Raw genomic sequence first — 26496 nt, 5'->3', positions numbered from 1 at the left:
CTGATAGGACCGTGTGGCAGGCGCTCCCGTGTTTACGCTAAGCGCGCTCACGACTGTACGCTTGCTTGAAAGCAATATCTGTCCAGCAAACTGCGCATAAGTTATTGAACAAACTTACCTCGCACAAGCGGGTATTCCCGGGCGCGAATCTTTTGCGGTCAATTCTGTGCAGCCAAGCAGAACGTCAATACCGGTCGTCCTAGCCGCACGGAATGCAGAAAAATGTATTTCCGCCCTCCGTTTGGTTGCTACACACGAAGCCACAGCAACTAGGCGTAATCTTACGGTAACGTGTCGCCCGTGCTCGCCAAGAACAAAGTGCTGCCGCCAAGCACAAAGTGTGCGTTCTCCGTCCGCGTTGCGTCCGCTTCGTTTTCGACGTGCTTACTGGAACCGCTTGGAAGGGATATGGCGGCACACGGTCACCTGACACGAGTGACCCAATCACAGATGGCCGGGCAGACGGCAGCACGCGGAAAACAAATGCGACACTCTGAATTTTTTATTGCGAAAGCAATACTGCTCGCACTTACAGCCCATCGGTAGTCGAGGCGCCTCGTAACACAGCTGCGCTTCACATGATCGTGTAACGTCACGCCAGACCGAGAGACGGCGCCCCAGCTCGCGGCATCGTCGGCATCGATGGTGGAGGCGAAGCCTTGCGCGCCGCTACTGCGGCGCTACCGAGAGAGGGCGCTCGCTGGTGTGACGCCACGCTACACTCTTAAAACTGTTGCACCCTTTGGGTTGTAAATTTGTCCCACAACAATAATCGTCATCTGCCTTGCTTGCGTTCCCTTTCCTGAAAACTCGGCGCTCGCTACTTTCCTGTCGAGAATGCTGCGTCACACTGATAATGCGCATGCCGTTCGTGACTGGGAAGTACCGGGCTCGCCGCGTTAGAGAAAGGAAACGCGGGCAAGACGGATGACGATTATTGTTGTGGGACAAGATAAGCCCCAAAGGGTGTAAATTTTTCTAAGAGTGTAGGAGGATAAATGGGGCTACAGCTCGGCTCATCGCAGTGGTCGGCGCGCTGCCTTGAGCTTTGTCGGATGATGTATAGCCATAAGTTTAACAAAGGGCAACCATGTCCACACCATCAGCCGAACCAAGGCGCAGCCAAGGGTATTGCTTTCGCAATCTTCCAGGCTTAACCAAGCTAAGCCTTCAGCCAATTTTTTTCAGTGACTCTAGTAGTGTGCGGCACGTGGTGCCATCTCCAAATGCACCCTCAGGAACCTTCATGCACGTTCTTCTGTTTTTACAGCGAATCTGTTAGTGCAGCCAGAAACGATTCAAAGCGGCATACTGTCACGCTGGTGTGACGGTGAAGAATTAGACTGTGCCACAACATGCGAGTCGCAAAACTTTTTATTGGGTGAGTCTTTGTACACGAAAACAAGTTACTCTTAGGTATGAGGATCTGATCCACGGATCGGGCTGCGTCGACTACTTACACATGATTCGGCGTAGATGCCGGCGCGAGCGTTCATGCTCGCGTGCGTTACAAAATGTAACGCACGCGAGCACTAACGCCACGTTGTATAACAACCTACGTGAATTTCAACCAGCTGACACTGCTAAACATGCTAAGGCGACGATCGTACGCATACTTGTTTCGCGTCAAGGCCGAATAGCTTTCACTGCCATAGGAATTATATGGACACTCCAGGCTCATCTCTGCAGCCAGTGTCGCCTTCGGCGTCTGTGTCGCCATGAGGTTCCGTGTAAATTCCAAAGGCAATACAATCGTCGCCGCGTGCCCCACGGTGTAGTTGCGAGTGAACGCGTGCGAGGGTGAGTCTGCGAACGCGACTCCATTGGCTCAATCTCGCGCCTGCGAGCGAGGAAGGCGGGGAGGAAACGCGTCCTCTTCTGTCGCGCGCGAAGCACGGTGGTGAGGCGAGGAAGACGGGGCGTTCTTCTCCAGATAATTTGAAAGTAGCTACCCTCTCCTCCGCGTGGTTCTTTCCTCCTAGATTCTCCTCGCCCGCCAGCTGCGCGCGCTGCGCACGGCACGCTTTTTCTCCTGGGCTACCGCGGCCGCGCCGCCGCATTCTGTGGAGGTGCGTTGTTTTGGGCCAGTTGCGCGTCCCAGTGGTCTTGAAAATTTTGAAAAATGCTGATAACGGCATCGATAATGCTGAAGGCAACGTTTTTGAGGAGGTTGTTTCTTAAAGCCGCATGAACGGGGTATGCTGATGTAAAGGGAGCTTGGAGGCGCGTTCTCTATTCCAGAGAATTTTTATGCCACATGATGAGATACTTTGCGCGTCTGATCTTGTATTGCTTGTGGCCAATCCCTATGCCTGTGGCTTATTAAGCGAAAGCCTTATATCTCTGTTTGAAGGTCGCGTTATGAGGGATAGAAAATATCAGTGACTCAAGCAAGGCCGAAAGCAAACGAAAGCGTGTCCAGCCGTGTATAAGAGATGATTTCGGATTAGCAAAGTTATTAATGATTGATCAGTGATTGTATTAGGATGGAATTATATGTATTAAGGAGGACTACGGTGTATTACGTAGAATTAAGGTGGATTAAGGTCTATGAAGGTGGATTAGGGTGGATAGAGGTGCATTAAAGGGAAGCTGAAGCGGTTTTCAATTTCCATGAATTGCTGGGATTGGGAAGAACAGACCTAATAATTTACGGTTCCGAAATTTTTTTCTTCGTTTTGTTAATATAAGGGGCGGAAATCGCTTTCTAAATCACCCCCGCGGACACGCCCCCATCGCTTCCCGGAGCGCCGGGTGAGGAGGTTACCAGAGGAGAGAACCGGCGAGAGTGACGTCACTGGCGGGGACCGAGCTGCCGGACCGGCGTGCTGGCATGCGCTGGCATGCCTCTTTCCGTCCTGCGCTTTACTGAACGACGCTACGAGAGATTTGCCGCCGCCGCCGCCGCTCACGTTTGTTTTGCGATTTTCGTAAACTGTTCTTTCCTTCTGTGCTGCGTGAGTGCCTACAGCCAAGGGCGCCCAACATGCCCTCGTTCTGTGCAGCAATCGGCTGCGCGAACACACGCGGGGGAGACGATGTGGTGTTTCACAGGTTCCCGAAGCGCAAGAAGCTTGCAGCGCAGTGCGGTGAGGAGAGATAAGTTCGTGCCGACGAAATCAACTGTGCTGTGCTCGGACCATTTCCGCGATAGCCGGATAGCCTTACGACAAATGCGGAAACGCGTTGTTGCTAGCGTTGCTATACTCCGTTTCATACATCAGGTGCAACGCTGTGGAGGCTTGAGATACTTCTTGCAGTGGCTGCGTTCGCACTTAGAAAAAGTTCGGTGTTTCTTGACCCAATTTTTGAGAAAACTTTTCATATATAAGCTCAGTTCTGAATGAAAAAAAAAAGAATTTACCCATAGAAACAATCCGTGTACTTATACGGCTGCTAACACGTTCTTTTCTATCAATTTTCTTTTCGGCATTCTTTAATTGCAGCCCGTCGCGGCAGCTTCACGTGCATGCTCGCGCGAGCAAATGCCGCTGGCACGCTGCGAACCATAGACGGAAACGCGCGCAGTAATAAATTTTTGTAACCGGACTTCGTGCGTAGCTTCCACAGCGTTGCACCTGAGGTATAAATTGGAGTATAGGCTTGCCTAGTGACATTCGACGTACGGTTGCAGTTATCATGTTTACCACACGGCGGTGCTAAAACTGCCTAATATCTTTATGTCAACACTAGCATGGAGCGCGCATACCGATTCTTGATCGAGCCACAATCGCTAAGTCGTCGAACCATATTCTGGATATTGCACATATAATCCCCCTGACCATCTCGATCTGGATGTGTATGATAAGCAACTTTCATGACTGTACCTCGCAGCACTGCATGTGCGCGCTTTGAAACGCGGCACTTATGTTCGCGATCGTGTAACAACGCTCAGAAAACCACGGGACTTCAGACAAGCAGCGGCAAGGTGCTTGACATCGCGGAATTGTACCCGTGTTTACAATCTAATGAGAAGTTAGTGCTTCGGCATTCTTCCAGCAGCAAGTTCCCAGTGACACTTTAGCGCATTTTTTCTCCCGTCATTGGAAGGTGCAGCTACATGAAAAAAAAAGCATACGTAACAGCTAAGATTTCCAGCGCGCGAGAAGGTGTACACATCGCTCTCGCTTGTGGCACACTCAACATCGTCGTTGCCGCCGTTGCCGCCATCGTTTTCCGTATCGGCTGTCGGTTCAAACATGTACGGCGAAAATACAAGCTGTCCGAGACAGCGAGAACGTTCCATAATGCTTACAACTCAGCTATGCAGCCAGAACAGAACAGCGTGCTACGTTCTCAAACGGCGGCGCCGACCGGCGACTGCCGCCACTGACGTCACAGCGGCTCCGACCAATCACGGGCAACAGCGGCGTTCGCGCGATACCCTGAGGCGCTGGTGCGCGTTTTCATGAAAAAACAGCCGCTTGCGCTTGTTTCCGCCCTTTTTGAACGAGATATTCGTGTTCAGGGGACTCAAAACTGTAGAATGCCGCAGAGAACTCATTTTTTTCGAAAAGTGTTTCAGCTTCCCTTTAAGGATGATTATATTGGATTAGGGAGGATTAAGGTGAATGAAGGAGGATTATGGTGGATTAAGGTCCATCAAGGACGATAGAGTTGGATTAGAGTGAAATATGTTGCAGTGCTAAGCATTACTGCCAGCAGAAAATTCTCTACATTACTAGATCATGGCCACAATGATTACTGATTGCTCAACCATCAAATCAAAGCTCATTGATGCAATGATTTCGGCTCGTGTTAAATCATTTGAAATGTTTCCCCGCAGAACGAAACAGCAGAATGTTTTAGAACATTCGCTTTGGAAGCGAACATTCCTGGCTTCCGCCTAGATGTCGATATAAATAGCAAGCGTGCGCGATCATGTTAGCACCCCCTGTACATTGCATGTATCCGTGAGAAAACCAAATCATAATTGTCGCTCAATCATGCGTGCGTGAAAATGCAGTTTAATACAAATTCCAAAAAATCCATGGTGTCCTTAGGTATCTACTAAGAGCCACGAATACGAATGCCTTGTAAAGCCTACTGTAATTCACTTTAATCCAAATTAATCTACCTTAATTCACATTATTCCATCATAATCCTCTTTAATCCACCCTAATCCTCTTTGATCCACCTTCACCCACTATAGTCCTCCTCAATACATCTTAATACTTGCTCATGCACCTTAATCCTCCTTTACACACCGTAATTCATCTAAATCCCCTTAATCCGCCCTAATCAGTCTTAATACTACTTTGTTAACCATAATTCATCGTAATGCACTATAATTGACCTTAACCCACCCTAATTCACATCAATTTCCTTAATCCTCCCTAATCCTCCTCCATAACCCTAATCTTCTTCGTTCACCTTAATCCTCCTAAATAAACCCCAATTAAACTTAATCCTCCCTAATACACATTAGTTGAATATTTAATGAATCACTAATTAACTTGGGTAATCATTCATCTCTTATACATGGCTGCACATGCTTTGGTTGACTTCTGGCCTTCCTGAGTCCCGTGATATTTTCTGTTCCCAACGCGACCTTGAAACAGATATCTACTGGCTGGCGCCTTAAAAATGCATTGTGGACTAGCTAGCGCTCATCACCTGCAATACCATGGGTATAGTTGCTACTAATTTTTTCAGGACCTGCACTAAGTGAATGACTGACGCACATATCGATGTAAGCTGAAAATAATAGCTCCTCTACAAGCCGCTATTTCAATTTTCAGTAAAACAGGCGACGGATCCTAACAATTTCGAAAGTTTGACAGACAGACTGTATCTTCGCACGTAAGTGTTCACAGCGGAAAGCAGAATCCATAGTGCTGCATTTCTGACTGAACAACAGTTGGAGATGTGCGAGGTGACGGAGTCCCAGCTCAATATTAAGCATACTGAGAACTCCATTTTTATTTAACATACAAATTTGGAGGTAGTCTAGAGGAGCCGCAGTTCAGAAATCCATCCAGCAGCCATGGAAGATGATTACCTAAGTAGGTGAATAGCCCGGGCTACCATCGACGGGTGTCCAGGGCACCCATTTGCTGTAGCCTGCAAACAGTGTTCGTTGTCTTCGCCAATCTATGGAGCCCAGTGTTAACGTCCTTTGTGCCCCACGAACAACGGCTTGCTTCCAATTCCTCTTAGGCAATACGCTTGTTGATGTCAATATACTTATCAGTACTTATATATCAGTACTATATCAGTACTATAGTATAGTAGTATAGTATAGTATAGTAGTAGTATAGTATAGTATAGTATAGTATATAGTATAGTATATATAGTATAGTATAGTATAGTAGTATAGTATAGTAGTATAGTAGTATACTATAGTACTATATCAGTACTTATATACTTATCAGTACCAGTATCAGTACCTGTACCTTATCACTACCTGTGTTGTATTCCTGGCCGGCCTCCGCTCCACAGTCATTCGCCATGCACACTTATTGGCGGTAGAGGGTGTGCTATTTCTTCAGCACTCTGTAGAGCACTGCACGCTAGAAGTCCAAAAATCGTTTCTTCCCTCTTGACGCTAAACACTGCGACCTCGTGTGGGCACACTAATAGGACAGAGACTGAATCGCGTAGAAAGGCGAATCCAATGTGTCCTCACAAGTCACGCGCGCGGAGGCGTAAGGGGAACCCCCGTTTCTCCCCGAGCGGTGACGTCATGCGCTCAGATTCAAAAAGCTGCCGAGGCTGCTGGAAAAAAGAAGTTAGCTTTAAAAGTTTCACATAACGCTACATTCTATGTTTAATGTCCACCTACCTGGAAGAAATGCTGGACGCCTACACTGACTTGCAGTGACTCGCATCACGAAACAGTTATTTCAGTGGAAGCTAACCGCTCTGATGTTTCTTACAATTTGGCGCAACGCTAAGGTGATTTAGTTTGCAGAGATCTCGGTCGGGTCTTTGGTGATTTATATAGCAGAAAATCCAGAAATTGTCTTCGATGACAGATGCTACGGCCTAACATACTTCTGCTTGCAAAATGTCGTGAATAATTCGGTTCCGAGTTTCGCTGGTTTTTTTTCTTGCAGCTTAGCTTTACTTTTTTGTACAGTGGCAATGGAAATAGATCAGCGCGAGAAACCAGCGATTGCAGCTGCGAAATTACGAGCTGCAGCTAACGAGCAAGAGTGCCGGGCTGTTCCCACCCTTCACACTCGAGGTCAGTTCGAACTATCAGTTGTAGTTTGGAAGTAATTATTCCGTTCGATGGCTGGTTACCGCACGAGTCAGACCTGAACAGATCATGATAATGATCCTTGATCCCGCTGCCGCCGTTGCGGATAAATGCTGACTTGGCCACTTGACAAACATGAGAGACAGCCCAGCGCTCTCCCTATCTGCATACGCCTGCACGACAGCGTCAAGTAGGGCAATTTCGCTGCCCCGGTCGGTGGTGCATTCCCCTACCTTTGCAAGAGCACGCACAATGAAGTCAAAAGCCAAAAGCCAAAAGAAATATTGGCGATTCATGACTCTATATTGAAATTCACAATGTTTACGGTATAACACTGTAATAACTGCATGCAACCCACAATGTTAAAATGAACACAGCCATTCTTGAGCACAGCATGACGGAGTTGCTAAAGATAGCAAAAAGGGTCCACAATAGTCACAATGACAGAAACATAATACGGCGTCGTTAACTACAACTAAGAAAAAAATGTCTGCACACTTTCACAGAACACTTGAAAGGTTTATCAATAAGAAAGACCTCTGACAACTTCTCAATAGACTTTGTCAGTGCTAGTACATAACAGGCAGGAAACTTTCATCAGGGGGAAAGGCACACGTTATCTAATAAAAATACAGCTTTTCCAGAAATGAATAGAATCAGTACATAAAGAAAGACATCTTGAAGAATACATTTAGAGACGATAGCAATATTGCAGGGCACACCAAATGTACTTCCCACTTGCAATAAAAAATTGTTTGTGTCTGCAAACAGCACAACCATCATAAATACTGTTGTATATCTTTTCAAGTAACTACAACCTGAAGGTACGTGCCAAACTTTCTTTAATAAGGAAAATTGGAAAGAGACGGAAATGAGGTCCAGGCATCGAACTCTTACAGTGATAATAAAAAGAAAACGTTCATTCTTTGTTATTCTGCACACAAGTTTCTAACCAAAAGAAACCAAAAGAAACACATTAGAGCTAAGGGAAACTTGTATGCAGTTTTCAATTTATGAGAAATTAATTTAGTGTTGAATCAATGCTCTATCTGGTGTCTCTATTCATCCGGTCTGCCATCGTTTTGCATTGTTTTACAATCCCGAGGAATGATTACCCTAAATGTGGACGAGGCGAAAACCTGCCGCTGGTGGAATCCGAACCCACAGCTTCCACATTATGCGTGCGTTTCATTAACAATTTTAGTGCGGTGGCGACTGTTGCCAGGTCCACATTCCTCTTTCATTCTATAGCGAGGGTCAGGACTTTGGCATCTTTGATGCCTTCAGGTAGCGTACGAAAGTTTATTAGTTAACCGTATGCGCCCAAGACGTTCACGTTCTACATGACACCCTCGGTGAAGAAAGGATCTTCCACATCCGCCACCATGGCCTTGAGTGGCGCTACCTACCACTCCCAAAGGTAAATGATGTATTGATAGAAAAAAAATTACAGGACACTTAAGCTTCGCCTTCAAGAGTGGAACGCGATAGCGTTTTCGCATCCCATTCGCACCGCCTACTCAAACGCGCTACGGAAGCGAAACGTCGCGATTGGCAGAGATAGCCGGGCCCCGACGCGCCATGAAGGCGGACGCGGTCATGGGGCAAGTGGCGCGCCACCTGTCGAGTCAGCGCCGTACATTGCGAGGAGGGGGTCTTCTGTGTTTGCCGCAAGATGGCTCTGCGTGTGCGCAGAGCGCAGAAGAAATTGAGCGGAAATGTACTTCGCGACTCGTGAAACTGCGACTTCTGTAAGTTACATGGTCATAATTACCGATATACACCGCAGCATAACTTTCTACGGCACGTTTCTAAGGCAACACCACATTCACTAGAGGCGATTTTGTCCCGTTTTGAAGAAACGAACTCGTGGCTGAGTGGTAGCGTCTCCGTCTCACACTCCGGAGACCCTGGTTCGATTCCCACCAGCCCATCTTGCAAGATGTTTTTTATTTATGAAGTGCCTTTTGAGATTTATCGCTCATGGCCAACGCCGCGGACGCCGACGACACCGGCTTTTCTGCGACACGAGCTCCTTAGCGCTGTCGCAATATTATCCAATAATGTAGGCGCAGGAACAGCCACTTCCATAGCACACTTTGTGGTACAACGCACAGGTAGTAAGCCTGCAGATGCGGGCTCCGTTCCCAGACGCCGGCAAGTTATTTCTTTCGTCCACCTTCGTCCAGTTCGGCATATATCTTCTTCACTCTTGTAGGCTTTCCGCCGAGCGCAAGCGCTTTACTGAACTAAATAAATGTTTAATAGTAAAATTCCCTCAGAAAATGCGTGAAGTACGACTTGCGCACAAGCTCCAGATATCATAGCTTCGGATTGTTATTCGAATATAAGAGAAAACATAATTCTGTTAAGCGGAAACTCAGACAAAGCCCTTTTCCAGTTGCCATTTGAAGTCTGCTCGAGCGGCCTTGGCCGCTAGGCGATGGTACCGTTAGCGCAGCATACATCCTCATTCTTCTAGGACATCTGCCTAACTGAAGTACGTCATTAAACCAATTGAATTTCTCAAGTAAAATGTGTCACAAAATTCGCAAAGTACGCCTTACACACATCCTACAGACATGATAGCATGAGACTGTAATTCGATTATACGCTAAAACATAATTCTCTTCCGGAGAAACTCAACAGAAAGCCGTCCTGCGGCTATTTGTTTTTGAGTGAGCACCCCACAAAAAATTTCGGCAACTAGAGAATAACACCCCCCCTTCGCTGCAACACTACAAGTGTGTTTCCATACGGTATAATTTCTGTCTTTTTTCATAATCTGTGGGTACATGTGGTCATGATTGCAAAAATGGGGCCTCTCAATTTCCCATTTTCTTGAAGTACATTTCCAGTGGTGTCTCATCCCTCTGAAACGTAAAAGATTGTTTACACCGAATTCTCACCGCCTCACATAACTCGAAACAGCAAAATTTACAGATAAACTTGTGCAGGTTATTCAAAAATATCCGCAACAATTTTGACAGTTGTACACTATATACCACAGACCTATTGTCATCTTAATGCGAAAACAGATCTCATAGAAAACTAATCTTCGTGGAAGCACTATTCGTCCAGTCGCTACAACCCCGGTAGCAGAGTCCTAAAACATTATCAAGTGGATTAGAAGAATTGGAAGGTCGGGCGAGTTAATGCACATTTATGTTAGTAGCACACGAATAAAAAAAGCGTTTAAGACGGAGGAAGCACATTCGCTGTGTCGGGCTACACAAATACAAGAACAGGTTTGTGCGGTACCAAACCTCGCAACAAAAATGCAGAGAATTATGGGATCGTATCTCCAAGCAAGGGCTAACCGTACTAACAGATCCTGAAATCCTTACTTAACAAATCCTGAAGTCCTTACAAATCCTGAGATCCTTACTCTCATAGGGGGTGTTGCACCTCAGGGTGATCTCTCCGTTAGCAACCAGTTTGTTGCATTTGTAGGCGATCCCACTGCTAGCGACCTGTCTCTCGAAGCTCCACCGACATTACTTATTGGGTAGCGTGGCGTTGTCGGCGAGCTGCAGGCATCCGGTAGACCATGGCGACCGAGCAAGGACGAGACGACGTTTTGCTAGTGCGAAACTTGCACTGTTTATTCAAAGGTAGTTGAAAGAAAATAAGAAGAGAATGAAGTATAAAGTATGAAGTACATTCGCAGCCCCTTAAATAGGCTCTCGACAATCGTGTGGGCGGGATCTTGCTGTCGTCGATGACACATGACAGGCACAGAGAGAAGGCCCCTCCTCCTGCAATACCAGGCACGGGAAGGAGAAGTCGATCCTCTTTTCGACGAATCCGGGGAGAGCGTCGGGTGAGTGACCTCTCCGGGAGCGTGGGGGTGACGCAGCACCCACGGGCCCAGACCATGAGAGGGGAAGGGGATGACGTAGCACCCACAGGCCCCATGGCGTCCGGCCATACCTAACAGGGGACACATAACCGCACGATGGTGTAACACGGGGGAGGTCTTGGGGAGCGACCACAGAATAATAGAGACGGTGGTAGAACACAGCATACCAAGTCCCGTACCCAAGCAGATCTAAGAGGTAAATTGGAACTTTTTTAGTTAGAAATGTGCCGAAAAAAAAAGGAGCTCAAAGCTGTAGGCCATTGGAGCAGCGCCTTGTTGGAAGCGGTTGAAGAGGCCACCGAGAAGGCGGAGGCAGACGAAACGCAAGAGGTAGCAGACGGGAAAATGGTCGGACTATGCATGAAGAACAGGCAGCTAGAGCAAAAACTGAAAGAGAATAGAAACAATAGGAACATTAGAAGGGCATTAGCGCACCTGAACGTAGATATTGAAGAATGCGCTCTCGAACTCGCGAAACGAAATTGGAATAGCATATGCGAACACTTGGGTCACAGAAGTGGTAAATCAAATGCTTGCCAACTATTGAGGCACCTATTATATCCCCAAAGCAGCTCATAGATGCATAGAAACATGCAGAAATTAGTGTATATGTACGAAGGTAGTAGTAGCCAATTGTTCACCGATATTAGGATGGATATCCTAAATGTGGCCTGCAACAAACACTACCAGACTACAAAGAGGACGGGAACCCCTTCTTGGACAGCCGCGTCATGGTACACTCTTAAACAAAATTACACCTTTTTGCCACACAACAATAATCGTCATCTGTCTCGTCTGCATTTCCTTTCTTTAACGCGGCGAGCCCTGTACTTTCCAGTAACAAACGGCATGCGCGTTATCAGCATGACAATGGCATTCCCAAGAGGAAAGTAGCGTGCGCGGTCTTTTCAAGAAAGGAAACGCCAACAAGGTAGATGAAGATTATTGTTGTGCGGCAGAGATATACCCTAAAGGGTGTAACTTTGCCTAAGAGTGTCGAAGAGCTTAGGGCCGAGCTGACTCGACTAAGAGCGAAAACAGTTGCAGGACCGGACAGAATCAGCAATCGGATGTTGTGGAACCTAGACGACAACTCAATAGTAAACCTAAGCAATTTTATGCAAGAGTGTTGGGAGAAGGGTAATATTCCCAAACAATGGAAGGAGTCAAAATTAGTTCTAATTCCAAAACCAGGGAAAAATCCCAGTCTCAAAAACCTCAGATCAATATCCCTCACATCATGCGTCGGGAAATTAATGGAGCACGTCATACAATTTAGAATCAGCAGGTACATGAAAGACCAAGACATGTACCCTGACACGATAGTATGGATTCAGAGCACACCTAGCAGTCTGCGATGTAATGCTACAGCTTAAAGAGCCAATTCTCGACCACCAAACGAAAGACACGAAGGTCGTCATTGTCTTGGACGTGGCCAAAGCGTTTGACAACGTAGACCGCAAGGCAATATTAGAACAATTGAGCAGCCTATAAACGTGCGGAGACGTACTTACGAGTATATAAAGGACTTTCTGACTGAATGAACGCTAACGGTCCATCTAGGCGGTAACGAGGAGAAATGGATAGAGCTCAGCAGCAAGAGGACACCGTAGGGCTCTGTGCTCTCACCCACTCTCTTCAATATAGCAATAATGGGACTCCCGCACAAACTTAAGAACGTACAACGTCTAGAACATACGATCTATGCGGATGAAGCAGTGACACCCACATAGAGAAAAATGCTGCAGAAGGCGATCAATAGAATTAAAGAGCACTAAGAAAAAGCCGGACTTTAATGGTCAGCTACAAAGTCGGAGGCTCTCTTCAATATTGCACAGAAAATGCGAGAGAAAATCCCTAACCACGGGATAGAACTTATGGTTAACGGGGATGCGATTCTAAACTTAAAAGCAATACTTGTGTTAGGCCTGCACATTCAGGACAATGAAAGAAATACGGAAACGATCAGAAAGCTTCAAATGCGCGTAAGCCAAACATGTCGACTCCTACGAATAATCGCCAACAAGAAGGCAGGCATGAGGGAGGCTAACCTATTAACGATAGTACAGTCCTTCGCAATCAGCAAGATCCCATGGCAGCACGGTACCTTCAACTAACAAGGGCCGAGAAAACAAAACAGAAATCTTCATTAGGAAACGAGTTAAAACAGCCCTAAACCTGCCACCATGCACATCTACGCAGAGGATACTAAAGATGGGCATTTCAATCACCCTAGAAGAGTTGATCGAAGCTACACTAGTCTCCGAGCAACAGAGACTAATGAGAAGCAAAGGCGGTCTGAGAATTCTAGAGAAACTAGGATACAAAACCCACAACAAAGTAAGAAACACGGGAGCCATTCCGTCACAAATCACGGGCAGGATACGCATAGCACCACTTCCGAAGAACACGCGTCCCAGTCACCACCAGGATAGGAGGAAAGACAGGGTTAAAATATTACAAAAATCGCCAGATAAAAAGCAACGGGTTTTATACACGGATACAGCAGAATATTATTGCAGACTAGGTTTCGTCTCACGGACGACACAAGCTAACGGTGAGAATTCAAAGAGCTGCAGTACCAAGCAAAACAGAGTGCACGTTGCAGAGGAGATGGCCATGGCACTAGCTTTGACTCAAAAAGCGGTCAAAATCACAGTGTCCGATTCCAAAACAGCCATCAGGAATCAAACCACAGAGAGAATATCCAAAGAGGCACTCAGCATATTAGAGAAAGAATCAATTCCAGAAGAATTAGTAAACCTTATATGGACTCCTGCCCACGAAGGCTTGCCCGGCAACAAGAAAGCGTACGCATTGGCCCGAGAGCTTATTTGCCGGTACACCTATGCAGCCTCTCCAGCCAGGGAGCCCCAGCAAAAAGAAGGCATAAACACTAACCGCGAAATTCTCACTTGCTATAGAATGGGATAGGAAACACTGCCAGAGGCGCATAAGAAACCAAGCAAGAAGAGATAACATTGAGGCAACTCCAAGCAGTGGTGAAATGCAAGCCCTACATTCTGAAGAGATGGCGCGGTAACACAAAGAACATGAATTGCAAACACTGCGGGGCAAAGGCGGACATGGTCCACACAATATGGACATGTCCTACATAAAACAAACCAGACAAGGATAGACAATCCTAGAGACTTTAATGACCAGCTCGAAGGAAGATGATCAAAGTCATCCGCATGGCCCTGGGCACGGCTGAGATCGAAGGAACATCAGCCAGCTGAAAAGGGACGAGCAAGCCGAAGAGACAGTAAGACTCTTGACTCCTCGGCACTCTTTTTGCGGGTGCAAATAAACGTTATTTCTCTCTCTCTCTCTTGAGGGGGCTATTGACGGTTGGTTTATGTATTATTTGTAATTTGCTTACATAAAACGCCTCCACTATCCGAGTGATAAAAGTTGTGAAGAGTGGGAAGCCTCGACATTTTGCGGCGGTGTTCAAGACTGGGAAGGTTAGCCCGGGATTTCAGTGCTGCGACGCTATCCAGAAAGAGCATGCTGAATAAATCAACCTCGCAGCATGATTTTAATTCAGATTAACGATTAATCTGATGTGGATCCCAAATTGGCGCTGGCATACTCGAGTTTCGGCCGTCCCAGTGTTTGGTAAGCAAGTATCTTCAGAGGACGGGGTGTGATGCAAGTTATGATATAAATAAGCGAGGGTGCTTTAGAGTCATTTGTGATGTTAATTATGTCAGACGACCACGTAGGATGACGACATACCAGACGCCGAGATATTAATACGAGTGCAAGGAAGATATTTGGGAACCGTACATGGTTTTCTGCAATACGAAGACCGACGGTGGAAGGACATTAGCGCCGGTTTCTTTGTGTTGAGGGACATCAACCATATCAACACTACTTTCACGTCAAAACGCTCGGCCACATTTTTCCGATTGTGTGATAGCGTCTCAAAATAAGGTGTTAGAGCTGTCTTCTGCCTAGACTGTAAAAAAAAGCTGTTAATTAAAAGAAAAACCGGTGCTATCTCTACCGCAAAAGAAATTTTCTGTGAATTGTATGTGACAGAAACTTGCTAAAATAAAAAAAGAAAATTTCTGTTCTTCTTGGTCTCCAGCCTACAAATAGAATCAAAACTAAAATATAACCGCTCGTAATTACTGCAAGTGCATAAAAATTATAAGATAACATTTTAGAGTTTTGTTTTTCTTTTCATGCACGCCGTTTCTTGTATATACCACACACGATACGCTGTTTGTGATGCTGCTTTGATGCCCCGCGCCATAATCAAGATGGCTGCTCTTCGAGTCAAGGCATGTCGGCACTGCTCAGATTCTTCTTTCGCCAATCGTAAGAGGTGAGTGGTTTTCTTTGCAAGTACAATACAAACAGTGCACGACGTATTCTTTTGCCCAATATTTCCCGCGTGTTCACGACATAACAGGACGACAATGTAGCCCGCAAGGAAAATTGAGGTGGGCAGTGACAAAATTTAGCAACTACATGTTCCGACATTTACGCATACGTTGCGCTTTGTGAGGCAATGTTTGATTTGAGTATTCGTTTTAGCTTCATTTTTTGTTTTAGCGCTCTCTTGACAGATGCATTATTGTGTGTTCATGCCTTTCGGAATGTACTTGTTTTTACTGTGGCTGCGCGAAAGAGAAAAAAAGCATGCGTGAGCTCTCAATCAAGCTCACTCAACGACGTTAGCTCTTAGCTACGATCAAGTGTTTAGTTTACCGAAGTGAGCGGAAAGTGCTACTTTTTCTATGGTGTAATATTTTATTTCCTTTGATTTTGGCATATCAACATGCCGCATATGAGGGCACATATCATCTAGCATTTATTTTGTTGGTTCGTTAGCTGCGTCTCGCGCGTTTTAAGGCGTTACCGTAGTTGAATGATTTTGCCTGGCTACTGAGTACGTTGTTTCATTTTGAAAATAGTTAGCGGGAACACTGGAGTGTGTGGCTTGGTGTACTTTCTGCGCAGTTTGAAGGCACAGCGCAGGACGTGCTAGCACACGAGCCGCGAATATCTGCTGCATCACGCTCGTGGCCAGAAGGGATCGCTCGCATGTCGTCCGCTAGCCTCACTTCCCGACTCTGACAAAGAATAACTAAATGTACGAATAATGCACTGCAATAATAAGAAACAAACGGTCAAACATTGCATAAATGGAACCGCAGCAAAGACATTTAGTAAAGAAATAAAAAAAGGCAGCTTATGTGTCATTTTTTGACGTAACCAATACTTTACAGTAAACATACTGTGTTCGCCGCTTTACATTGTCAGGACTATTTTCCTCCTTGTGTTATGCTGCTTCAAATTGTTAGAAAAATGGGTGACGTGTGATTAGTTGGCGATCTAGGTACGGCGCACTCGAAGGAGTCGTGTGGGTATTTCATACAGTAAATGCCGTAAATATTTGGTAATGAAATAAATACCGAATTTTTTTCCCGTTACTGTAGACGAGACGTAGAGCAGACAATACATGGCAATTCGGATTACAAGGGGCTCACGATGAATATAGTTATGTATTTCATGCGTTGCTCCTGCGTGGCGTTTTCAGCGCTGATAGTAGAGGCGGTACACAAGAAAACGCGGTAACACAGGCTACTCTATCCAAAGAGTTAAGACGTTAGCAAATTCACACAATGTGCGGAACGTGTGTTGTTAGGATTGGAAGGTCAATCCCACCGCTCGTAACTAGTTGTCAAGATTAGAGTCGGGCATAAATGAGATGGCAGCTGGCTCATGCCGTCGTCCAACTTATCCACGCTGAGGACGTTGTTGAAGGGAAGGACTGCTTCTCATCGAGAACGAGGAATATGGGTTTATAAGGACGTTGCAGTTCATCAGTCTAGCATGACTGCGAGAGAAAGTACACTGAGCAGCCGCACAAGAGCGGTTCATAAACACTCGGTCCTCCCTCGATCCCTAGGTGAGGGAAACGTTCGATCAGTAGACGTAGACAAGCCGCCTTTGAGCGGGAGGGCTTCGGCACCGGTTTCACGGACTCCACCGAGGGCAGATGGACTTCGCAGAACTCGGGGCTTACGTCAGGAACGGTGCGTGAGAAGCGGACTCCGAAGACATTCCCTCGGGACCTCCCTTGCTCACGGCATACCGGGTCGGCGGCGTCGTGTTCAGGCACAAAGCCTGGTTCGTCGAACGCATCTCGGCAATCCCGCGACGAAGGGTTGAGGACGCGGCGCATTGTTCTCCGTACACAGTAGACTTAGTGACGCCGTGTGGCTATAGGGTGGCGGTGGCTTTCCAGGAAAAATGGACGCCGCTCACGCACCTGGCTGGCAAAACTTGCACCTCTGCAGGCCGTTCTTAACGGTGTGCCCCCAGTGGGGCCGGGCGTGAAGCAGACGACGCGGCACCGGGGAGCCCGTCATGCCTGTATTTTTGCCGATTGCTACATGTTTTGACCGCACTAGCCGGTTTTAAGCGGTGTCAGAGTTCCCCTTCACTACTATATTTCAATCGCAGGAAAGAGCCAGCTTCGCGTTTGTGCAGAGGACATATCACCTTCTTTGTCTTCTATTGCGATAGCAATTATATAGACACTCCAGGGCGCATTTTTGCCGTCGTCGTCACTGCCGGCGTCGCCATCGCCGTGATGTTCCGTACAAAATCCAAGGGCGATAACAGCGTACCCGCGCGTCGTATGCTGTGTGCGCGAGTGAAAGCACGTGACGGAAGCCGACGATCGCGGGGCAATCTGGCGCGCGCGAACGAAGAAAGCGGAGAGCAAACGCGTCGTCTTCCGTCGCGCGAAACGCCTTGAGAGGGAGGTGAGAGGAGGGGTGTTTTGCTGCGGTAGCAACAGCGCATTTCGGGACCGGGCGCAAGAGGAACTGAACGTTGCGGCTGAACCACGGGCGAGATATATGGATGAAAGAGGGCGATCAGTCCCGGAGGGAGGGGTCACGCGTGGTTTATTTATTTATTTATTTATTTATTTACTTATTTATTTCAATATTCGCATTCACACAATACACAATACTGTTTGGACCCATAGCCTTGGCGGCTAGTTTGGGGTGCAATAGCAAAATAGGCATAAGAATAACAGCGTACTTATTGTGCGATCGACAACACATGTTATGAAATAATTTGACGTGGAAAATATAGAATAAACGAAAGACTATGTAATGACATCAGGGGATACAAATAGAAAGACCCTGTGAGCATTCATGAATGAAGCTTTTGAAAGTTTCCATAAAGTTTTGGCTGGTCTTCACTCTGACTGGGAGTGCGTTCCATATTAGAGCACCGTTGAACTCCACGAGCCTCTGTCCATTTAAATTGTGACGTGGTGGCAAGTTAATAGAGCTGTTACTAGCTGCCCTCGTGTTTCGTGCCAGAAAATTAGATATTCTGGTAGGTAGCGGGTTATTATAACGTATTATTGTATCAGCTACCTGAGCAACCTTTACTTTGGCTGCCTCACCGAACGGCAGAACACGAAGCAATTGAAACAGATGTTTACTTCGATGAGTATGTTTAGAAAAAGTAACTACTCGTAGCGCCCGTTTTTGAAGACCGACGACAGGTTCTACATAGGTTTTGTACGTGCTGCCCCAAGACCCTTAACAATAATAAAGGTGACTCTGTATAAAAGCAAAGTATCCGTAAAACTTGAGGGCCGAAACATTGGCAGACGGTTCATATCTTTGTGCGAGCAGTGTTCTCGCCGCACTCGCGTTGAAGCGATAGATCGTGCAACGCTGACTTTGATCACTGCTCTTGCGCCTCCTCCCCACCGGCGTATTGACAGCAAGTGTCCGCGTTCATCCAGTGAGATGTGCTCATGTTTTCTTGTGCGCGCTGACACCATGCCTAATTAGGTTAGTAAGCGAGTGTTCCCAGGTTTACAGCTGCCAATAAAACTACTATCCTTACTTCGTATAGCTCTCTACTAATTTACTATCGCAGTCGATGCTTCACCTTTCGGGCGAAACTGCGACTTTCTTTAGTTCGAAATATTCAAAAAGCGCATGGAGCGTATTGCACAATTAGGCCTATTGACATGGATTAGATGAGGAAGTGGACTTTACTTGATCGGCAGATTTCAACGTTCCTGTTAATTAAAACAATTCACGGAATAACGTCATAAGCATTCTATTTGAAGCATATGTACAGATTCCGAAATTGAGGCCAAGAAGTAATCAAGTCATTGCGTCGCTTCTCCGCTGACTGGCTTATATTCCGCAATTTCAACATGTGCCCTCAAGTGAAGGGTAAGATCAGTTTAGAAGAGCTATAATATAGGAAGTCATGAGAGAACCGCATATTCGTTTTTAGTATCACATTCTAACTGGCTGCATGGTTTAAAAGATGTTTAAACTATAGTTCCACAGACGGTATGTTAACTCTGTCATGAATCAAGGCGACAAGCACAATAACAAAACCAACAAAACAACCAATATAGGGGCAAGGTGGTACTTACACCGGCGGTGGTACTTACACCGCAGAACCAGTAGAGTCCAATCAAGCATGTTTTTTTTTCTTTGTCTTCATTGACTGTTCCTTTAAAACAAAGCAATTGTACGCTCAAATGTACTTAAAAAAGAAAACCACGCATGTTTCAATTAACCTAAGGTTCACAAATCAGCTTAGCCCATATTGGCAACAATAAAATGAAGCTTGTCAGTGCAATGTTCTCTATAGGCTTCTACATTTTTGAAACAAGCAGCAACCGCTAACATGGAGTGGTGTCTGTGTAGTGTGTATGTGTGCGTGTGTGTGCGTTGTGTGTGTGTGTGTCGTGTGTGATAGTCTACATGTGTGTAGCATACAGGTTGTGTGCCTGCGTTTTGTACATGCGTGCGTTTGTGTGGTGTGTATTGGAAGGGAGTACATTTTGTCCCATTATACTACTGTTTGTCTCAAAGTGCATATGCTGCCACTTACTGGCCACGTACTAATATTCTGGAGTTACCTAAAAAGAAAAAGTCGTCTGGCTGGTAAAAGCATTATATGGCATGGCCTTCCGCAGAGTAGTCAGATACGCATACACTACAGGGCGTTGTTGGCCACTCTTCCCCAAAACAAGTCTTGTGCTAAAGTATTTCACTAAGCTCTGTGCAATCATGCTGCTGTCATGTGTATATTAAAGCACCATTGGTTTCTTCTTCAGGTCAGTCGCAGCATGACGCCCTGAGAGCGCACCCAAGGTACAGCGCTCAAGCAAGCAGCACGGCCTTACAGCAAAAGTTGTCTCCTTAATAAGGTGTCTTCCCGGTTGAGTTTTAAAGAAGTATTAAACAACATAATGCCGAGGTCACTCTGACTTTCTTTTCAGCGCCATTGTGGTGTCATAAGCTGGTTCTCTTGCACTGCAGGAAGAAGTTCACTGTTTCTGTTCATTATGCAAAATAGAAGTGAGGCGTGCAGACATGACACAAGAGTAGAAAAGTGGACAACACGTGTTGTCCACTTCTCTACTCTTGTGTCCTGTCTGCGCGCCTCACTTCTAATTTGCATAATGAATCCTTACCAACTAGCTCAGCTTTCTGTCGTTCTATACACTGTTTCTGTTTTGTTTTCATATGGTTTATTTAGCCGTCACTTTTTCTCGCTTTAAAATAAAACACTGCTCTATTTTTGTGCGAAGCAGCTGTAGCCTGGCTCTTGGTGAAAAATAACAAGTCACTAGAGAAAGAAATTGAGGTCCTGAAAAAATCCAATAAAAGTGTGATGAATGACTGCCAAAATCTAAAAAGGGAGCTTGGGAAACAAGACCAGAGGATGACGGCGAGCGAGCAATATTCTACAAAATATAACATCGAAATAAAGGGAGCGGTCGAGGAGGAAAATGAGAACCTCACTACGAGGCTATGTCAGATTGGAACAGATTGGAACCTCGCTAAATGAGCCAGCTACGTCGCATCACGTCGAAGCAGTTCACCGAGTGAAAACTCGTACTGATGGCTCTTGCCCTAACATTGTAGTCCAGTTCAGGAGCAGGCCCAAACATCACTCACTTCTTCAAAAGACTAGAAAATCTCACCTATCAATGACTGATCTCGGTCACGCTTCTAGCTCCCCAATTTCAGTGAATGAACATCTCTCTCCATCGTTGAAGTATTTGTTGGGGATGGCAATTAAGAAACAGAGAGCTTGTGGATGGAAGTTCGTCCGGAAGAAAGACGGGAAAATACAAGCACCCAAAGATGAGCAAGCTAGCATGCTTTACATATGAAGCTCTCGTGATGATGTCAAGATTCAGTAGATTGTAAATAATCGTCGCTAAGCAGTAAAGTCGCATCCAAAGTGACGACACACTGTCATGACATGAATAAGATATTCGTCTCTGAGAAAGTAAAGGGTTTCACATGTTTCGTTTCAAACGTGCGATCACTACGGAATAAAGAAGATGAATTAAAAGCGTTATTGCAAAATTTCAGTTTCCGGTTCGACATTATATTTTTAACCGAAGCCTGGTTCCAGTCAGACAGGGATGTCGTAATGAATGCAAATTACACAAAATTTTCCTGAACCGGACAACCAGACAAGGAGGTGGACTACTAATGAACATAAAGCGATCCATTGGGTGCTGAAAGCCTTGTTGTGAAGTGTAAAAACAAAAATTTTGCCATTGCGGTGATTTACATTCCACCTGATGGAAGTTTACCCACTTTCTTTGATCATATTGACAGCTTACCTAATTATGCAAACCAAATAAACTGACTCCTGTCCTTGGCGGTGATTTATATATAGACATGTAAAAGATATCAAACATCACAGCAAAAATTTGAAACAATATTGCAGTCACATGGCTTCACTAATGTATCAAAGCGGCGACATGTATAACGCCTAATTCAACTACATTACTTGTTCTTTTTATTACTAACCTAGATCCCGATGACACGTTAGGAGGCGTTTTCGCTTCATGCATCAGTGACAACTTCCCGACTTTTTTGCTGAACAAATCTTATCCAGCTGTCAGAAAATGATATTTTATTGATCGCAAGGTTCCAAACAATAATCAAAATGCATTAGAAAGCTTTCGCACTACATTAAATAATATAGCTTGGGGATATTCTATACAACTCAAGGACGTCGGACGAGGCATACGAAGCATTTCTATCTTTATTTAAGGAAGCCTATTATCAATCATTTTGTTTAGTTTCAATCAAGAGGGCAAACCGCTCACGAGAACCTTGGATAACAAACCTGCTACCTCATAGGATAGCAAAGAAAGATAATCTTTTTAAGAAGTTCTTGAACACTCGTACTCCTGCAGACCGGAAAAAATTTACACAACTCAGGCACAAAACTAACTCTCTGCTACGTAATGCGAAACGCAATTATATTTTCAATTTCTTCCAGAGGGATCAGAATAACAAAGCAGATGTACGGAGGTAAAATTAACGAACTTTAAAGCAGCCCTGTGTACATCAGAACATGACTGAAATAATTTTAGATGGCAAACCTGTTTATGGTTACAACGTTGCAGAAGCCTTCATTAACTTCTTTGTAAACACGTTCAGTAGCTCTTACCACCCTGATGCTAGAAGAATGATTCTCAGGAACATAAACAGCCTGTATATTAAACCGACAAGTGAGGTAGAGGTTCATGCAATATTCGCTTCATTAAGCAATGCTACATCATGCGATATAGACGGTATAGAAATAAAACCTATTAAATATTCACTTGACTTAGTCTCTGCACTACTTGCTCGTCGTTAATTTGGCTCTCTCTACGGGAGACTTCCCTAAAAAGGTGCAAGTATCGAAAGTTATTGTGGTTTTTAATGGTGGAAGGGGGAGGGGGGAAACGCAACTTGCCAAACTACCACAGAATTTCTATTATGCCCGTATTATCCAAAGGCTTGGAAAAGATCATGCATGACCGAATTTCAAACTTCGCTGAAAACTTCAATCTAGTAAATATCGCTCAATACGGCTTTCGCAAAGGAAGGTCCACTGACCAAGCGCTTTTTGCTCAAAAAGACATTGTAATCACAACCTTTGAAGAAAAGCAGCTCGTAGCTGGATTGTACGTCGATTTTTGAAAGGCATTCGACCACCTAAACCACACAACAATGCTAAATAAAGTGGAACTTTACGGAATACGAGGCTTGCCTTTAAGACTTAAAATTTCTTATCTATCATACCGCATGCAAAGAGTTGCTATAGATACTTTATCTACACTTGAAACGATGAGCACTGCGGTTCCCCAAGGAAGTATTCTTGGACCACTGTTCAATTTTTATGTCAATGGTATTACTAGCATAAACCAAAAACCAACATGCATCATGGACGCGGACAGCACAACACTTTTTATTTCGTCATACTGATTGCAATTGCAAATCACTTCAACATGACATAAATAAATGCTTTGAAAATTTTAGCCCACGGAGTGCATTGGACTCGTTAGCGATAAATGCTAACAAAACCAAAGCCCTTCTTTTCATTCCACTACAATCGACCGCTGCACAAATAGGAAATCTTATTCTAAATAATTCTGCGGTGGAAGTGGTTGACTCACTTAAAACATTTGTTATGTACTTTCATAAAAGTATGTCCTGGGATACCCACATCAATTACATCATTACGCGGATATCAAATGCTGCCGGCATATTGGCAAAATACCATTTTTTCTGCCACCTCGTATTAAATTGTCTATCTGCTTTGCACTGTTTGCCTCTTGCTTGAATTACTGCTTGTTTGGGGTAAAACAACTTTGACAAACATAAACTGTCTGCATAGGCTTCAAAAGAAAGCACATCGATACATAGCTGGTGAGCCTTTCCACGCCCATACCAAACTCCTTTTCGAGTGCTTTAACCTTTTCTGCGTTCCCAGTCCTTACGCATATACACTGGTTATAAAATACAAACAAAGTACTATCACCCATGAGAACATGCTAGATTCTACTGCTGATTTAGCATTGAAGACACGCATTTGCCCTACACGTCATACAGATATTTGGAGTGTGTCATATTCCCGTACATATTCTGCTACGCAGATGCTTCGACACACTCTCCCTGTTCCGCTGAATTATGTGCATGAGAACGAGATTGCAATAAAAAATGTAAATAAAAAAGCTTTACGCACATTTTTGTTATGCAAGTTTAGGACACCTTGCATATTTATTGTGTATACTTTACATAATTCCCTCAAATTACACTTATTAACATTATTATATGCTTTACATTCTCTTTTGCATCCCATTATGCCACTCAAATCTGCGCTTGTGTCACACTGGTATAATAATTGCAACCGAATTGTATTACTAAATGCATTCTTTCCCCTGACCACCACGGCTGTCTGTCATGTAAATGGGAGCCTGAACCTTCGTCAAAAGAACTAGTTTTCACTTTTTGTTCAGACCTCCCTCCATTTCTTTATGGAAAAATAAACTTGATTTGATTTGAATCTTTGTAATATCATTTACCACAGTGTTAGCGCTGCCACCTGCTCTTTGTCACGTGTGGCTCTATGAAGCATCTAGTTCCTTGGTTTATATATAAAAACACACACGCCGCGGTGCCTAAGCTGCTTTGATGTTGCGCTGCTGAGCATGAGATTGCATGATGGAATACTAGCCGCGGCGGCCGCATTTTGATGGGGGCGAAATGCAAAAACGCCCTTATCTCGTGCGTTCGGGGCACAGTGAAGATCCCCTGGCCATAAAAATTAATCTGGAGTCCCCCACTACTGCGTGCCTCAATAATAAAATCGTGGTTTCGCAAAAAACATCACAGAATCAATTCATAGAAAAGAAAAGTGTTAGAGTAAAATTTGATTGAACAATTTTCTGGTGAGAATTGTTTTGCTATTTTGCCAGTCAGATACGATGATTAAACCAAAATCTGACTTTGCACAACAGTTGTTCTTTACAACAAAAAAGGATTCGAGTGTAGCTGCTGTTTTAAAATACACAGATCTCTTCAATGTGCACTTAACAATATCGACAGTGGAATAGTGCACACCTACTATGACGCCTCATACACAATGCATATCCATCTTGACGCTATTGTGTCGCAAATTTGTGTATGAACACATGCCGTGACTACTTCAAAACGAATTTAGCGACCTGGTTCGGGGAGTTTCGTAAATTGGCCATCCCTGCCTATTACTCAAAGACGTGCGTATTTATTTACTTCGCTTGCCTTGCTTTGAAAGGGCCGCGTACTTTTCCTATTCTTTCTTCTTGCGATCCAAGGCAAGCGGGAGCTTATCTATAGCCTGGGTAATTCAATTTTAAGCTGTTACAACACCTAGAGGGAAACCGACGCTGCTTGTTTTCTGAACCTACACTCTAAAAACAAAGAGAGTTGCGGGCACTCTCTCTTAGGGAATAACTGCTTGTCCCATATTTCACTGTCTTTTCGAGAGTAGATCGACCCTCTTTGCAAGAGAGTAGGGCAACTCCTCCTGACAGAGTTTTGTTACACCACCGCAAGGGAGTGCTAGTACTCTTCCTGAGAGTGCTAATACTCTCCCCACATGGGTAATAGTACTCCTCTAAACCGAGTACTTCTACTCCTCCAAGCCGAGTATTTCTACTCCCCTTAACAGAGTGCTTGTACTCCTGCAGGACAGAGTGCTAGTACTCTTCCCAATAGTGTGAAAGCCCGATGTAGATCCAATGTCACGTTAGAAGGGATTCGCAAAGCTTACATGTGGGGAATATTTGATTCCTTCGTAAGCAGTTCCTGCACTTTTGCTTGGTCAATGGGATGTAATATGTAGTCGACGAGTTACTCAAATGAAACATTTTCTCTTGAAAGGTCGAAATTTTTTGTTCAGCCACAAGACAAATCTAATCATAATTTGAGAAACATACTGACAAACACATGAAATCAGATTACAATGAAGCCCATGAACTTTAGAACACATCTTGTTATAGAACATATGTATCTTCTCTAAAGTTTCATCAGTATTACAGCGCAGAAATATCCTTTAATTTCAATTGGCCCCTGCTTTTCAAAAATAAATTATACAATGGAAAGTTCAACATAGAACAAACGTGTGCAAACTCATAAAGTATTGACGCTATGATCGAAGAGAAATATGCGCTACATTACTGGCCAGCACATGCATTTCTAGCACAAAATGCGCGCACTTACATGGCAGGGGTTAGCAGACGAGCTGCTAAGCATGGGGCTGGTAATGTGGATAAATTGTGCAAGAAACTTTTTTTGTGTGCCATATTCTAAGACAGCAGCTCTTTTGATAACGTCCTGTACAGCGTATGGATGTTCCTGACTGAGAGTACAGCGCATTCAGAAATGTGTTGTATATTCTCATGTGAGGCCGCAGGTCTAGCTAGCTTTGCTTATATTTCGCATAAAATTATTTATGTATGGGCTGCACCGCATTGTTTCTAAGTGTGGCTTGTCGTGGTTCTGCAGCAACATCCTGCCCGGTGTCAAAGCAGTGCAGATGCGTATCATATTTTCTATTTGGTTGGCCTCCTCAC

The 26496-nt window shown here is 44.9% G+C and overlaps 1 long non-coding RNA gene across 1 annotated transcript in view; it reads right to left on the bottom strand.

The window, feature by feature from the left end:
* Positions 1-26496, bottom strand: part of LOC139050704 (uncharacterized) — a 235648-nt gene that overhangs the window by 158628 nt on the left and 50524 nt on the right. The window lies entirely within an intron of this gene.

Source organism: Dermacentor albipictus, chromosome 10, assembly GCF_038994185.2.
Source record: "Dermacentor albipictus isolate Rhodes 1998 colony chromosome 10, USDA_Dalb.pri_finalv2, whole genome shotgun sequence".
Taxonomy (NCBI): Eukaryota; Metazoa; Arthropoda; class Arachnida; order Ixodida; family Ixodidae; genus Dermacentor; species Dermacentor albipictus.
This window is presented reverse-complemented; position numbering and strand designations above follow the sequence as displayed.